At 44.6% G+C, this 17106-nt stretch overlaps 2 protein-coding genes across 2 annotated transcripts in view; both read right to left on the bottom strand.

The window, feature by feature from the left end:
- The window catches only part of LOC139545119 (B-cell receptor CD22-like), a 176306-nt gene that overhangs the window by 21083 nt on the left and 138117 nt on the right, over positions 1 to 17106 (bottom strand). The window lies entirely within an intron of this gene.
- Positions 1 to 17106, bottom strand: part of LOC139551849 (B-cell receptor CD22-like) — a 98986-nt gene that overhangs the window by 4800 nt on the left and 77080 nt on the right. The gene's annotated exons all lie outside the window — the stretch shown is intronic.

Here is a 17106-nt window from a genome sequence, read left to right as displayed (position 1 = left end):
TAGATGGTGACTAAAAGAGCTCCAGCAGTCAGGACAGCCCCCACCCCCACCACAGGAACCCAGGGAAACACTGCTGCAGTATCATGAGGTTATAAATGCATGATGTCAGAATGAAATCTGTAAAGTTACAGTGCACAAAAATAGACAGAATGTGTCATACTTACATATAACATTAATATGGACAGGGATAGTCTCTCTCCCTATAATGTTCAGAGCCTCGCAGTAGTATCCCTCTCTGTCCTCAGAGCTGATATTATGGATGGTGTATCTCTGTCCAGAATGTCTCATCGACATGTTCTTGTATTTTGTCTTGTACCAGGTGTATTTGTCCACAGGTGGGTTGGCATCACTGCTGCAGGTCAGAGTCACTGAACTGCCCTCCACTATTTCACCAGAGGGACTGACTGACACCGAGGTGTTCTTTGGGCCATCTGGTAAAGGACCATTAAAAATACATTAACATCTTGGTTATAGTATATATTATCTTGGCTTTCTGAAAACATTAGATTTAGCAAATAAAGTACATCAGCGCATTTTACAAGATATATTAAAATAATTACATTGAGAAAAATTAAAAGCACATGCTCTGAGGTTCCAACATGATGTTACTTAATAAAGAATACAACTGGAGATAGATAAAACATTATTACAATGTTAATATACCAAGCTAATGATTTAAACCCCATGTACTTACATCTGACAGTGAGAGTCTCTTCAGCAGAAGGGAGATCCTCATGGCCTTCTACAGCACAGGAGTATCTGCCTGTATCCTCACTGCTGACTGTGAACAGGATATAGACAGGAGAGGTGTTGCTGTTTGTTATAGGCTGTCCATTCTTATACCAACTGTAGGCTGTGATGGGGTCCAGTGTACATTTGGTTTTACATGTCAGTGTGACATTCTCCCTCTCTGACACAGATGTAGGATCCATCTCCAACACAACATCTAGGGTAAAAGGAAACAAATCATTAATATCCTCCTAAATACACAATATATTCAAAAGTATGTGGACACCCTTTCAAATGAGTGGATCCAGCTATTACAGCCACACCTGTTTCTGGCAAAATCGAGCACACAGCCATGCAATCCTCATAGGCAAACATTGGCAGTAGAATGGCCTTACTGAAGAGCTCAGTGACTTTCAACGTGTCACCATCATAGGATGCCATCTTTCCAAGAAGTCAGTTCGTCGAATTTCTGCCCTGCTAGAGCAGCCCCGTTCAACTGTAAGTGCTGGTTTGTGAAGTGGAAACATCTAGGAGCAACAGCGTCTCAGCCACAAATTGGTAGGCCACACAAGTCAAGCTCACAGAACGGGCCCGCCGAGTGCTGAAGCGCTTCGCACTTTAAAATCGTCTGTCCTGGGGTGCAACATTCACTACCAAGTTCCAAACTGCCTTTGGAAGTAACTTCAGCACAATAACTGTTCGTCGGGAGCTTCATGAAATGGGTTCCCATGGCCGAGCAGCCGCACACAAGCCTAATATCACCATGAACTATGCCAAGCGTCGACACAAGATGGCGCCAACAGAGATGGTCACCTCGCTTCAGGTCCTTAGAAAACGATGCAGTTCTTTGTTTTTTTATGTATTATTTCTTACATTGTTAGCCCAGAAAATCTCAAGTGATATTTCATACAGCCGGGAAGAACTATTGGATATAAAAGCGACGTCAACTTACCAACATTACGACCAGGAATACGTCTTTCCCGAAGCGGGTCCCTTGTTCGGAACTCCACCCTGACATCGGATCTTATCCCAGAGGCCGAACCAAAACAATGCGGTCGCCGCAGGAGAGGCAGACGGAGCGGCCTACTGGTCAGACTCAGAAGGCGAGCACACCATCCACCGCTTCCGAGCATATTACTCGCCAATGTTCAATCTCTAGACAACAAGGTGGACGAAATTTGGGCACGAGTTGCCTTCCAGAGAGACATCAGAGGTTGTAACATTCTCTGTTTCACGGAAACATGGCTCACTATGGATACGTTGTCAGAGTCGGTATAGCAACCCGGTTTCTTCATGCATCGCGCCGACAGAAACAAACATCTCTCTGATAAGAAGAAGGGAGGGGGTGTATGCCTTATGATTAAATACTTGTGGTGTAATCATAATAACATGCAGGAACTCAAGTCCTTCTGTTCACCTGACCTAGAATTCCTTACAATCAAACTCCGACAGCATTATCTTCCAAGAGAATTCTCTTAGATTATAGTCACAGCCGTGTATATCCCCCCCAAGCAGATACCTCGTCGGCCCTGAAAGAACTTCAAACTGGAAACCATACATCCCAAGGCTGCATTTATTGTAGCTGGGGATTTTAACAAAGCTAACCTGATAACAAGCCTTCCTAATTTTTATCAGCATATCGACTGCGTGACTCGAGCTGGTAGCATTCTGGATCACTGCTACTCTAACTTCCGTGATGCATACAAAACCCTCCCCCGCCCTGCCTTCGGCAAATCTGACCATGACTCTATTTTGTTGCTCCCAGCCTATAGACAGAAACTAAACCCGGAAACGCCCATACTCAGGTCTATTCAATGCTGGTCTGACCAATCGGATTCCACGCTTCAAGATTGCTTCGATCACGTGGACTGGGATATGTTCCGGATAGCATCAGACAATAACATTGATGTAGTGGCTGACTCTGTGAGCGAGTTTATTAGCAAGTGCATCAGATATGTTGTACCCACTGTGACTATTAAAACGTTTCCTAACCAGAAACCGTGGATTGATGGCAGCATTCGTGCAACACTGAAAGCGCGAACCAACGCTTTTAACCATGGCAAGGTGACCGGAAACATGACCGAATACAAACAGTGCAGCTATTCCCTCCGCAAGGCAATCAAACAAGCAAAGCGTCGGTATAGGGACAAAGTAGAGTCGCAATTCAACGGCTCAAACACGAGACGTATGTAGCAGGGTCTACAGTCAATCACGGATTACAAAAAGAAAACCAGCCCCGTCGTAGACACCGACGTCTTACTCCCAGACAAATTAAACAACTTCTTTGCTCGCTTTGAGGACAGTACAGTGCCACTGACATGGCCCGCTACCATAGACTGTGGGCTCTCCTTCTCTGTGGCTGACGTGAGTAAAGCATTTAAACGGGTTAACCCTCGCAAGGCTGCCGGCCCAGACGGCATCCCTAGCCATGTCCTCAGAGCATGCGCAGACCAGCTGGCTGGTGTGTTTACGGACATATTCAATAAATCCCTATCCCAGTCTGCTGTCCCCACATGCTTCAAGAGGGCCACCATTATTCCTGTTCCCAAGAAAGCTAAGGTAACTGAAATAAATGACTATCGCCCGCAGGGGGTGAAGATAGGAAACAATATCTCCAACCAGCTGGTCCTCAACACTGAGGCCCTACAAGGGTGCGTTCTCGGCCCTCTCCTGTACTCCCTGTTCACCTATGACTGCGTGGCCATGCACGGTTCCAACTCAATCATCAAGTTTGCAGACGACACTACAGTGGTAGGCTTGATGACCAACAACGACGAGACGGCCTACAGGGAGGCGGTGAGGGCCCCCGGAGTGTGGTGTCAGGAAAATAACTTCTCACTCAACGTCAACAAAACAAAGGAGATGATCGTGGACTTCAGGAAACAGCAGAGGGAGCCCCCCCCCCCCCCCCCCCCCATCCACATCGACAGGACAGTAGTGGAGAAGGTGGAAAGTTTTAACTTCTTCGGGATTGGTGTCCAACCTAAACTTCCGACTTCAACTGTATGTCCTCTGATGTGAAATACAAGATTTGTTATTTTTCTGTTACATACCACTACTAAGCCTGTATTACTGCCCTTAATAAGGTAATTCAAGTTATTTACAGTTGAAGTTGGAAGTTTACATACACTTAGGTTGGAGTCATAATTAAAACTTGTTTTTCAACCACTTCACAAATTTCTTAACAAACTATAGTTTTGGCAAGTCGGTTAGGACATCTACTTCGTGCATGACACAAGTAATTTTTCCAACTATTGTTGACAGACAGATTATTTCACTTATAATTCACTGTATCACAATTCCAGTGGGTCAGAAGTTTACATACACTAAGTGTCACGTTCCTGACCTGTTTTCTGTTTAGTTTTGTGTGTTAGTTGGTCAGGACGTGAGTTTGGGTGGGCATTCTATGTTGTCTGTTTCTATGTTGGTTTAGGGTTGCCTGGTATGGCTCTCAATTGGAGGCAGGTGTTTGGCGTTCCTCTAATTGAGAGTCATATTTAGGTAGGCTGTTCACAGTGTTTGTTTGTGGGTGGTTGTCTCCTGTGTCTGTGTCGATGTTTGCACCATACGGGACTGTTTACGGTTTGTTATTTTATTAGTATTCAAGTATAGTTTGTTTCGTTTTGTTATTTTGTATCATTTTCAAGTATAGTTCGTTTTCGTGTTTGTTCGTTTTGTTTATTTAATAAATCATTCATGTCATTTCAACGCGCTGCACCTTGGTTCAATCCCTGCTCCTCCTCTTCGGATGAAGAGGAGGAGGACCGCCGTTACAGAACCACCCACCAATCCAGAGCCAAGCAGCGTAATTTGGAGCAACGGGCAAGTATATAGGACTTGTGGAGTTGGGAGCAAATATTTAACGGAGAAGGACCATGGGCTAAAGTAAATCACCGTCCATGGGAACAGCTGGAGGCAGCTCGGAGAGCGGAGGAAAAGAGAGAGAGGAACCGGCGTTATGAGGGGACGCGTCTTGCACGGAAGCCCGAAAAGCCCGTGAGTAACTCCCAAAAATTTCTTGGGGGGGGGGGGCTAAGGGGTTGTGGGCCAAGGGCAGGTAGGAGACCTGCGCCCACTTCCCAGGCTAACCGTGGAGAGCGGGAGTACGGGCAGACACCGTGTTACGCAGTAGAGCGCACGGTGTCTCCTGTACGTGTGCATAGCCCGGTGCGGGTTATTCCACCTCCCCGCACTGGTAGGGCTAGATTGGGCATTGAGCCAGGTGTCATGAGGCCGGCTCAACGCGTCTGGTCTCCAGTGCGTCTCCTCGGGCCGGCATACATGGCACCTGCCTTACGCATGGTTTCCCCGGTTCGCCTACACAGCCCGGTGCGGGTTATTCCACCTCCCCGCACTGGGCGGGCGACCGGGAGCATTCAACCAGGTAAGGTTGGGCAGGCTCAATGCTCAAGAGAGCCAGTACGCCTGCACGGTCCGGTATTTCCGGCGCCACCTCCCCGCCCCAGCCTAGTACCTACAGTGCCTACACTACGCACTAGGCTACCAGTGCATTTCCAGAGCCCTGTTCCTCCTCCACGCACTCTCCCTATAGTGCGTGTATCCAGTTCGGTGCCTCCAGTTCCGGCCCCACGCACTAAGCCACCTGTGCGTCTCCTAAGTCCTGTACACACTGTCACTTCTCCCCGTACTAGTCCTGAGGTGCGTGCCCTCAGCCCGGTTCCACCAGTGCCGGTACCACGCACCAGGTATAGAGTACGCTTTGAGAGTTCAGTGTGCCCTGTCCCTGCTCCCCGCACTAGTATGAAGGTGCGTGTCCTTAGCCCGGTGCCTCCAGTTCCGGCACCACGCACCAGGTCTACAGTGCGCCTTATCCGGCCAGAGCCATCCGTCTCCCCAGCGCCATCTGAGCCATCCGTCTCCCCAGCGCCATCTGAGCCATCCGTCTCCCCAGCGCCATCTGAGCCATCCGTCTCCCCAGCGCCATCTGAGCCATCCGTCTCCCCAGCGCCGTCTGAGCCGCCCGTCTGCAATGAGCCTGCAAAGCCGCCCGTCTGCCATGAGCCTGCAAAGCCGCCCGTCTGCCATGAGCCTACAGAGCCGTCCGCCAGACAGGAGCCGCTAGAGCCGCCCGCCAGACAGGAGCCGCTAGAGCCGTCCGTCAGACAGGGTCTGCCAGAGCCGCCAACCAGACAGGATCTGCCAGAGCCGCCAACCAGACAGGATCTGCCAGAGCCGCCAGCCAGACAGGATCTGCCAGAGCCGCCAGCCAGACAGGATCTGCCAGAGCCGCCAGCCAGACAGGATCTGCCAGAGCCGCCAGCGAGCCATGAGCAGCCAGAGCCGTCAGCGAGCCATGAGCAGCCAGAGCCGTCAGCGAGCCATGAGCAGCCAGAGCCGTCAGAGAGCCATGAGCAGCCAGAGCCATCAGAGAGCCATGAGCAGCCAGAGCCGTCAGCCAGCCATGAGCGTCCAGAGCCGTCAGCCAGCCATGAGCGTCCAGAGCCGTCAGCCTGCCATGAGCGTCCAGAGCCGTCAGCCTGCCATGAGCGTCCAGAGCCGTCAGCCTGCCATGAGCGTCCAGAGCCGTCAGCCTGCCATGAGCGTCCAGAGCCGTCAGCCTGCCATGAGCGTCCAGAGCCTTCAGTCAGCCATGAGCTGTCCCTCAGCCAGAAGCGGCTAGTATTTCAGAACTGCCCCTCAGTCCAGAGCTGTCTCTCTGTCCGGAGCTGCCCTTCAGTCCGGAGTTGCCCCTCTATCCTGAGCTACCTCTTTATCCTGAGCTACCTCTCTCTCCTAAGCTATCCCTCTGTCCTGAGCTATCCCTATGTCCTGAGCTACCTTGTCCCAGAGCTGTCCTTGATTCTGGTGTTGCCCCTAAATTTAGGTGGGGTTATTTGGAGGGTGGTCATTGTGGGGAGGCTACGGAAGCGGGGATTGATTATGGTGGGGTGGGAACCACGCCCGGAGCCTAAGCCACCACCGTGGTCAGATGCCCACCCAGACCCTCCCCTGGACTTTTTGGTGATGCGTTCGGAGTACGCATCTTGAGGGGGGGGTTATGTCACGTTCCTGACCTGTTTTCTGTTTAGTTTTGTGTGTTAGTTGGTCAGGACGTGAGTTTGGGTGGGCATTCTATGTTGTCTGTTTCTATGTTGGTTTAGGGTTGCCTGGTATGGCTCTCAATTGGAGGCAGGTGTTTGGCGTTCCTCTAATTGAGAGTCATATTTAGGTAGGCTGTTCACAGTGTTTGTTTGTGGGTGGTTGTCTCCTGTGTCTGTGTCGATGTTTGCACCATACGGGACTGTTTACGGTTTGTTATTTTATTAGTATTCAAGTATAGTTTGTTTCGTTTTGTTATTTTGTATCATTTTCAAGTATAGTTCGTTTTCGTGTTTGTTCGTTTTGTTTATTTAATAAATCATTCATGTCATTTCAACGCGCTGCACCTTGGTTCAATCCCTGCTCCTCCTCTTCGGATGAAGAGGAGGAGGACCGCCGTTACACTAAGTTGACTGTGCCTTTAAAAAGCTTGGAAATTCCAGAAAATGATGTCATGGCTTTAGAAACTTCTGATAGGATAATTACCATAATTTGAGTCAATTGGAGGTGTACATGTGGATGTATTTCAAGGCCTACCTACAAACTCGGTGCCTCTTTGCTTGACATCTTGGGAAAATATTTAAAAAATCAGCCAAGACCTCAGAAAAAAAATTGTAGACCTCCACAAGTCTCGTTCATCATTGGGAGCAATTTCCAAACGTCTGAAGGTACCACGTTCATCTGTACAATCAATAGTACGCAAGTATAAACACCATGCGACCACGCAGCCGTCATACCGCTCAGAACTGTTTGGCCATAATGACCATCTTATGTATGGAGGAAAAGGGGGAGGCTTGCAAGCCGAAGAACACCATCCCAACTGTGAAGCACGGGGGTGGCAGCATCATGTTGTGGTGGTGCTTTGCTGCAGAAGTGACTGGTGCACTTCACAAAACAGATGGCATCATGAGGCAGGAAAATTATGTGGATATATTGAAGCAACATCTCAAGACATCAGTCAGGAAGTTAAAGCTTGGTCGCAAATGGTTCTTCCAAATGGACAATGACCCCAAGCATACTTCCAAAGTTGTGGCAAAATGGCTTAAGGACAACAAAGTCAAGATATTGGAGTGGCCATCACAAAGCCCTGACCTCAATCCTATAGAAAATGAGTGGGCAGAACTGAAAAAGCGTGTGCGAGCAAGGAGGCCTACAAACCTGACTCAGTTACACCAGCTCTGTCAGGAGGAATGGGCCAAAATTCACCCAACTTATTGTGGGAATCTTGTGGAAGGCTACGTTTGACCCAAGTTAAACAATTTAATGGCAATGCTACGAAATACTAATTGACTGTATGTAAACTTCTGACCCACTTGGAATGTGATGAAAGAAATCAAAGCTGAAATAAATCATTCTCTCTACTATTATTCTAACATTTCACATACTTAAAATAAAGTGGTGATCCTAACTGACCTAGAACAGGGAATTTTTACTAGGATTAAATGTCAGGAATTGTTCAAAACTGAGTTTAAATGTTTTTGACTAAGGTGTATGTAAACTTCTGACTTCAACTGTATGTGAAATGTGTGACAGATTACCTGTGACAGTCAGGGAGACAGGTGAGCCAGCAAACCTTTCTCCAGATGTTATGAATCTGAACCTGTACCCAGCAGAGTCACTCAATCTCAGGTCTGTGATTCTCAGGGTACAGTCACTCTTCTTATCCCCAAGGTACTTTATATGACCCTCATTCCCTGGCGCTGAGCTCAGATCTTCAGCATCCATACCAGACCATTTAGTAAACCAGAAAGCTTGTTTGATCTCATGATAACTGGGATATGTGTAAGAGCAGGATATGTTCACTGTTGACCCCTTCAAGGCACATATACTCTGATGGGTGTAAGTCACACTCCAACACTTCTGACCTGAAAGACAAGAAGACAATATAACACCTTTTATAAATCTATAAATCTTCAATTACAATATCTACTACTATACACTGATGTTGTAAAAGTTAAAAACAACATGTTGAATAGTTTACAGAACTGAGAAAAAAATTGAATTATTGAATAATGATCAATATTCAGTATCACAACTTTAAACAACATTGTATTCATAAGACATTTGTATTAAAAAGTCCACACTCACACACTGCTGGAGCAGGGAGATTCTCATGGCCTTTTACAGCACAGGAGTAACTGTCTGCATCACTAAAGGAGTCTGAGTACAGGCTGGAAGTGTCCTCCTTTACTTTGTGTCCATTCTTGTACCAGATGTAGGTGGGGTTGTCAGTCAGAGTACAGGTGGTGCTACAGGTCAGTGTCTTATCCTGATGTCCACCAGTCACCTTCACCTGAAGACCTGGAGAATAAACAATATCACTGTAAATCCCTTTATCACTGACTTATCACTCTAATACAAAGATGGAGGAAATCCTATGTTATACAGACTATAATACAAACCAAGACATTCATCCTTAACTAAATGAAATTCAACAGTTTAACGATATTGAATGTAACTGTACCTGTGACAGACAGAGTGACTCCAGGATCGCCAGTATATCTCCATTTTCCAGGCTGATCTGTAAATCTGAATTTGTATGTAGCTGAGTCACTCTCTCTCAGTTCTGTGATTGACAGGGTGTGACCATTCTCTTTATCCTCACGGTATGTCACACGTCCTTTGTAGTCTGCGTCATCACTCAGACTAACAGGACCCGCAGCATCATTTTTAGTGAACCAGAACGTTGTTGTGATTGTATGACTACTGGGATATGTGTAAGAGCAGGTCAGCTCCACTGTTGACCCCTTCAAGGTACAGATACTCTGAGTGGTGTAAGTCACACTCCAGCCATTCTGACCCAGTACCACTGAAACACAGTCACACAACACAATGGTATCAGAATTAAGCCAAGGTCTATTGGCTCACACTGATGCCTGTAGATTGACAAACATGTCAAGTTATGAATTAGACCATACCTGTCACAGACCAGAGAAAGACCACCAACACACTTCCTGCTGTTCTCAAGTCCATTGTTGCATCTCCCACCCTGCAGTCTTAGAAACATAAACAACAACTCACTCTATAGCTGGTGAATAACTCCACCTGATACATTGAAGTAGAAACTGTAAATGAGGTACAGGGCCTCATTACTGAAAAATGAACCAGGCTCATATTGTGTTGTGTTGTATTGTGCTATATGGTTGTCTATGTGAATACTGTCTGTCTGTAAGTCTATTGCACTATGTGTGTGATGTGTTGCATGTCTGTCTACGTTTGTCTATTTAAGCTGACATGATGTATAATGCAAAAATAATTTCCTCATGAATTCAACAAAGTCATGATCATCACCATCATCAACAACCACTTATTGAACAGATCTGTAGAACTGTAAACACATATTTCTACATTGATTGTTCTGAAACTGTTATTGTCACAACCTCAAATATAGGAGGATAAATGTTCAATCCTGTATGGTCCATCAAGCTGTACAGCAGCCTAAAGACTGACCACCAGGTTCAATGATAGCTCCTATCCCCAAACTGTGAGACTAAACAGTAAGTAACACACACACACACACACCATCTGTAGTGAAGGCCCATAAGGCCCATGGAGTCTGTATCAAAGTCTAGAGAGCTGGTTGTTATGGCTGTAGAAAAGTTAAAACACACATCCTACACAGTATAGATGTCAACCCTACTCCCTATCAGTCTGGTCCTGAAGGGCCCTCAGATAAATCCACTGTGTCACACATTTTAAATCGTCTATTTGAATCCACAAATCAAATTTAACATTTCAAAGGTCCCCCCCATGCATGCTGTTGGTGAAACTTCTTGTCTCAGCTCGCTGGCTATCAGGTCAACAAGGTGGTCATGTCTAGCAATGTACAAATCCCCCCCCACACACAGACACTGCAGTGTTACAATGTTTGTTTGCAAATAAAATATTTCCCCCATGGGAACCACATCTGTTGGCATTCTCACAAACAATCACAACATTGTTTCAATAATATATAGAACTTTTCTCGCAGCTCTGGTATATACAACTTTTTTGAGGCCTTGCTCACAATTCATTCTGTGGCATCACAATGACCAAACGATATACTGTATGTGAGGCTCTTGATCATATCTTTGATCATGACACTGGTGAGGAGGAGGGAGTCCTTGTTAAACTTTGACACAAAGTAGTCTGTGATAAACAGCACAATATGTTTCATCTGAGTATTTGTCATAGTCAAAATAATCCATACATTACGCTTTTTTTACTCATAAACGTGTTGTATGAGCTCAGGTCAATGAGGCCTGCAGGCCATAAATAGCAAATAGAAGTTCAACACTTCACAATAATTTAAGTTGATAAAAAGATCTATCACAACATTAGGTGATAATATATGTATTATTATGGATTTATTATCAGCTATAATGGGGCGGTCATTTTGGACGGGGAACACAGAATTAGTTAATATGAAATGAACACAACAGGAGGGTTAAAGTAGTCAGAACACAAGTAGCTTGAACAGAACTTTCCTTCCTCTTTAAGACATTAACATGCATGAGGATCAGAACAGCATGTCAGAGAAGGGAGGTTACTGTATTAAAATGGGTCCTACATTTCTATAATGGACACAATGTCCCCCATTTCCACTTTTATTTAAATACAGAACCATGTTAACAATATGTTGACTATTCTATATGGAATGTTTATAATATCTCAGAATGTGTTGCCTTGTCCCTCTGAGTTCTACATGGAACAGGTCAAAGTTCCATTTACATTTGGTCAGTTCCATGATGTCATTCATTCTATTCTACAAACACATTCAATATACACTCCTCAACAGCTGTATCAAAGTGGTACTGAAGGTTCCAGTGTTCTAGACTAGAGCTCCACCTACTGGCATCTCAACATTACTGCAGTGTTCTAGACTAGAGGTCTACCTACTGGCATCTCAACATTACTGCAGTGTTCTAGAGTAGAGGTCTACCTACTGGCATCTCAACATTACTGCAGTGTTCTAGACTAGAGCTCTCCCTACTGGCATCTCAACATTACTGCAGTGTTCTAGACTAGAGCTCTCCCTACTGACATCTCAACATTACTGCAGTGTTCTAGAGTAGAGGTCTACCTACTGGCATCTCAACATTACTGCAGTGTTCTAGAGTAGAGGTCTACCTACTTTCATCTCAACATTACTGCAGTGTTCTAGACTAGAGCTCTCCCTACTGGCATCTCAACATATCTGCAGTGTTCTAGACTAGAGGTCTACCTACTTTCATCTCAACATTACTGCAGTGTTCTAGACTAGAGCTCTCCCTACTGGCATCTCAACATTACTGCAGTGTTCTAGACTAGAGCTCTCCCTACTGGCATCTCAACATTACTGCAGTGTTTTAGACTAGAGCTCTCCCTACTGGCATCTCAACATTACTGCAGTGTTCTAGACTAGAGCTCTACCTACTGGCATCTCAACATTACTGCAGTGTTCTAGACTAGAGCTCTACCTACTGGCATCTCAACATTACTGCAGTGTTCTAGACTAGAGTTCTCCCTACTGGCATCTCAACATTACTGCAGTGTTCTAGACTAGAGCTATACCTACTGGCATCTCAACATTACTGCAGTGTTCTAGACTAGAGCTCTCCCTACTGGCATCTCAACATTACTGCAGTGTTCTAGATTAGAGTTCTCCCTACTGGCATCTCAACATTACTGCAGTGTACTAGACTAGAGTTCTCCCTACTGGCATCTCAACATTACTGCAGTGTTCTAGACTAGAGCTCTCCCTACTGGCATCTCAACATTACTGCAGTGTACTAGACTAGAGTTCTCCCTACTGGCATCTCAACATTACTGCAGTGTTCTAGACTAGAGCTCTCCCTACTGGCATCTCAACATTACTGCAGTGTACTAGACTAGAGTTCTCCCTATTGGCATCTCAACATTACTGCAGTGTTCTAGACTAGAGCTCTCCCTACTGGCATCTCAACATTACTGCAGTGTTCTAGACTAGAGCTCTCCCTACTGGCATCTCAACATTACTGCAGTGTACTAGACTAGAGTTCTCCCTACTGGCATCTCAACATTACTGCAGTGTTCTAGACTAGAGTTCTCCCTACTGGCATCTCAACATTACTGCAGTGTTCTCGACTAGAGTTCTACCTACTGGCATCTCAACATTACCGCACCATCCTAATAATATCCTAATCACAACCCACCATCACTGTCTCTCATGTTAATACTACTCCTAAACACAACCCACCATCACTGTGTCTCATGTTAATACTACTCCTAAACACAACCCACCATCACTGTGTCTCATGTTAATACTACTCCTAAACACAACCCACAACACTGTGTCTCATGTTAATACTACTCCTAAACACAACCCACCATCACTGTGTCTCATGTTAATACTACTCCTAAACACAACCCACCATCACTGAGTCTCATGTTAATACTACTCCTAAACACAACCCACCATCACTGTGTCTCATGTTATTACTACTCCTAAACACAACCCACCCTCACTGTGTCTCATGTTAATACTACTCCTAAACACAACCCACCATCACTGTGTCTCGTGTTAATACTACTCCTAAACACAACCCACCATCACTTTGTCTCATGTTAATACTACTCCTAAACACAACCCACCATCACTTTGTCTCATGTTAATACTACTCCTAAACACAACCCACCATCACTGTGTCTCATGTTAATACTACTCCTAAACACAACCCACCATCACTGTGTCTAATGTTAATACTACTCCTAAACACAACCCACCATCACTGTGTCTCATGTTAATACTACTCCTAAACACAACCCACCATCACTGTGTCTCATGTTAATACTACTCCTAAACACAACCCACCATCACTTTGTCTCATGTTAATACTACTCCTAAACACAACCCACCATCACTGTGTCTCATGTTAATACTACTCCTAAACACAACTCACCATCACTGTGTCTCATGTTAATACTACTCCTAAACACAACCCACCATCACTGTGTCTCATGATAATATTACTCCTAAACACAACCCACCATCACTGTGTCTCATGTTAATACTACTCCTAAACACAACCCACCATCACTGTCTCATGTTAATACTACTCCTAAACACAACCCACCATCACTGTGTCTCATGTTAATACTACTCCTAAACACAACCCACCATCACTGTGTCTCATGTTAATACTACTCCTAAACACAACCCACCATCACTGTGTCTCATGTTAATACTACTCCTAAACACAACCCACCATCACTGTGTCTCTTGATAATATTACTCCTAAACACAACCCACCATCACTGTGTCTCATGTTAATACTACTCCTAAAGCTCTTATGAAGCATACACCCAATCACTATTACACTTAGTGTTACTTTAGGCCATTTTCAAACAAGTCTCCACAACAATCTATTGCTGTCGGTCCTTAAAATAGCATGCAAAAGTATTATATATGAAACCACATGTACAATACTGTATCAGATTAATATGCAGAAATGCATCTACAGAGTATACTGTACTTAACAGAAAAACAAAACAACATACATTCCAATAGCATTGCCATGCACATAACAGGATTCAAGAGTTCATGGTTACAAACAAATTAGAAAATATACATATTTTAATTTATCGTCAAGCATACTTACAGAGTGAAGGGTAGACGTGTTGTAAGTCAACTTACTGTCAGTTTAAATAAACACACTGAGTGTGAAGTTTGAGATCTGTGGGTGATAAAACGTTGAATGAGTCATTGTCCATAGAGTTTAATAGAGGGCGCGCTTGCTTCAAAGCCTGTTTTAGCATGGCTAAAGCCATTGAATACACCATTTCAGTTGGTTTACCAACTGTCATTAAACTTATGGAAGTTGAAGAAGAAGACATTAAGTACTTTAAAATGGAAAAAGCCCTCAATGGCACTTCCCATTCTGTTACAGAAGCTGTCATGACAAAGATGCATAGATGTACCCTCTATCCAATTCTATGTTAGGGACCAAGAAGCTGATGCAGAGAGGGCTTCCTTCCTCAGTCACACAGACAGTGTTCGAGAGCATCAAAACTGTGATGTATCATGGGTAAATTGTGACTGACTGATCTATAAATAATATTGAGTAGTTATTTATCATGCAAGTTAATTTGTAGATTCGACTCGCCTAAAAAGTTGGCTGCAATTTCAAACACCCAAATTTACATAACATTAAAGCATTTTAAACAAAAATCCCATTCAAGTCATGGGACCGATGTTAATATTTCATATGCTAACATTCTCACATCATGTTCAAATCATCTATAAGTGACTTTGTTGAGCTTCACATTGCTTTTTATACTTTTGGATGAAAAATGCTAATATTGGTCGCATGACTTGAATGGGATTTGTGCCACAAATGCTAAAACATTAGCAAGTGGAAACCGTACCAGGGGAAACTAAACCAAAGCATGGATTGCTGTCATACCATGTTCATAGACTGCTTACAGGGTAAGGAAACCAATGTGCCATTTTGTCATTTGGGTGAACTATCTCTTTAAAGCTAATTTACTGGAAAACATTCTAGATATTATAGCAATGTGTTAGTTGTCTTCAGGCCAGGTTCTGTGATGGTTCTTTTCAGTCCAGGATCTGTGGTGATTCTCTTCAGTCCAGGATCTGTGGTGATTCTCTTCAGTCCAGTTTCTGTGGTGGTTCTTTTCCGTCCAGGATCTGTGGTGCTTCTTTTCAGTCCAGGTGCTGTGGTGGTTCTCTTCAGTCCAGTTTCTGTGGTGTTTATTTTCAGTTCAGGTTCTGTGGTGGTTCTATTCTGTCCAGGTGCTGTGGTGATTCTCTTCAATCCAGTGTCTGTGGTGGTTCTTTTCAATCCAGGTTCTGTGATGGTTCTTTTCAGTCCAGGTTCTGTGGTGGTTCTCTCCCTCGGATTGTCTGATAAACGGAGGGCTGAGCATCTCTCAGAAGAGCTGTGAACGTGTCACTGGGGGAGTCCCCCACACTCTGAGAGAGACAGCGACACAGGAAACACAGTATGAGAACCCTACACGCTCTATAACATTCTCTTTCACTCCTACTTGCTGTGTCCATCTCTCTCTTCCTCCTCTTACTCTCTCTCTCTCCTCCACTTCCTCCTCCTTAATCTCTCTCTCATCCTCCTCCCCCTCCTTACTCTCTCTCTCTCTCTCTTTCTCCTCCTCCTCCTTCTCCTCCTCTCACTTACTCTCTCTCCCTCACACACACTCCCTCACACACACGTAAATACTGTATACAAAATAAACACATACATGAATACATACTTATTGCAAGTGTATCATAGTCAGGGCCCTTGGTTCTCATTTTCAGAGCTGTGTATGAGTCACAAGTCACTGATAGGGTCAGGATGGACAATATGGAGATAGAAAGAGAGAGAGAGAGCTGTGCCAAGGTGACAGTGAACATTGTAGAAAATAGACTATTGAGACACAGTAAATTAAAGTCACCAGGTGTGGGGGTGGAATTTTAACTGATATAATCACCTGTGTGTCTGCTGTGGCATCACTTCCTCCTGTGGATCTCCTGTAAAGAGGGACAGAGTGAGTTCTGCTCTCTAGTTACCTCCAGTGGAAGTTGATATATATCACATGTAAACCTGGCTAGGGAACACTGACCTCTTCAGTGTGCAGGAGATGGTGACTAGAAGAGCTCCAACAGTCAGGAAAGCCCCCACCCCCACCACAGGAACCCAGAGAAACACTAGAGTCTGGAGAGCTGGACACAGGCCAGTCTGTGTTGAATACGGAGATGGAGATATGAAAGGGGGAAACAGGAAAGAAGAGAATGAAACAATATTTATTTAAATAGAGGCCTACTAATTGTGTCATATGCTATGATAAGTGTGTAACATTGTTCATGATTATTTACGGTTGTTGAGCTGTGTGATTATCAATGAATAGATGAAAATTAGGTGTACTTACACTGAACGTCCACAAACACAGTAGAAGAGTTGAGAAGTCCATATTTATTCTCAGCCTCACAGTAATATTCTCCTCTGTCCTCAGAGATGATGTTAGTGATGCTGTAACTCTGTCCTGATGCTTTTGGTGAGGTTACATTCTTCTTGTACCAGGTGTATTTGTCCAAAGGTGGGTTGGCATCACTGCTGCAGGTCAGAGTCACTGAACTGCCCTCCACTATTTCACCAGAGGGACTGACTGACACTGTGGTTTTTGGTTTATCTGATGTAAAAGGATTTAGTCAACATAATATTAACAATGAGGAAAATACATATATTTTTGATCTATAATAATGATTGACAGTAAGACCTTTCTCTTTTGCTTGAATGTAGAATACTGTAGAATACTGTACTATTGTACTGTATATCCCCACAGTGTACATAGTCACACACT

Source organism: Salvelinus alpinus, chromosome 2, assembly GCF_045679555.1.
Source record: "Salvelinus alpinus chromosome 2, SLU_Salpinus.1, whole genome shotgun sequence".
Lineage (NCBI taxonomy): Eukaryota > Metazoa > Chordata > Actinopteri > Salmoniformes > Salmonidae > Salvelinus > Salvelinus alpinus.
This window is presented reverse-complemented; position numbering and strand designations above follow the sequence as displayed.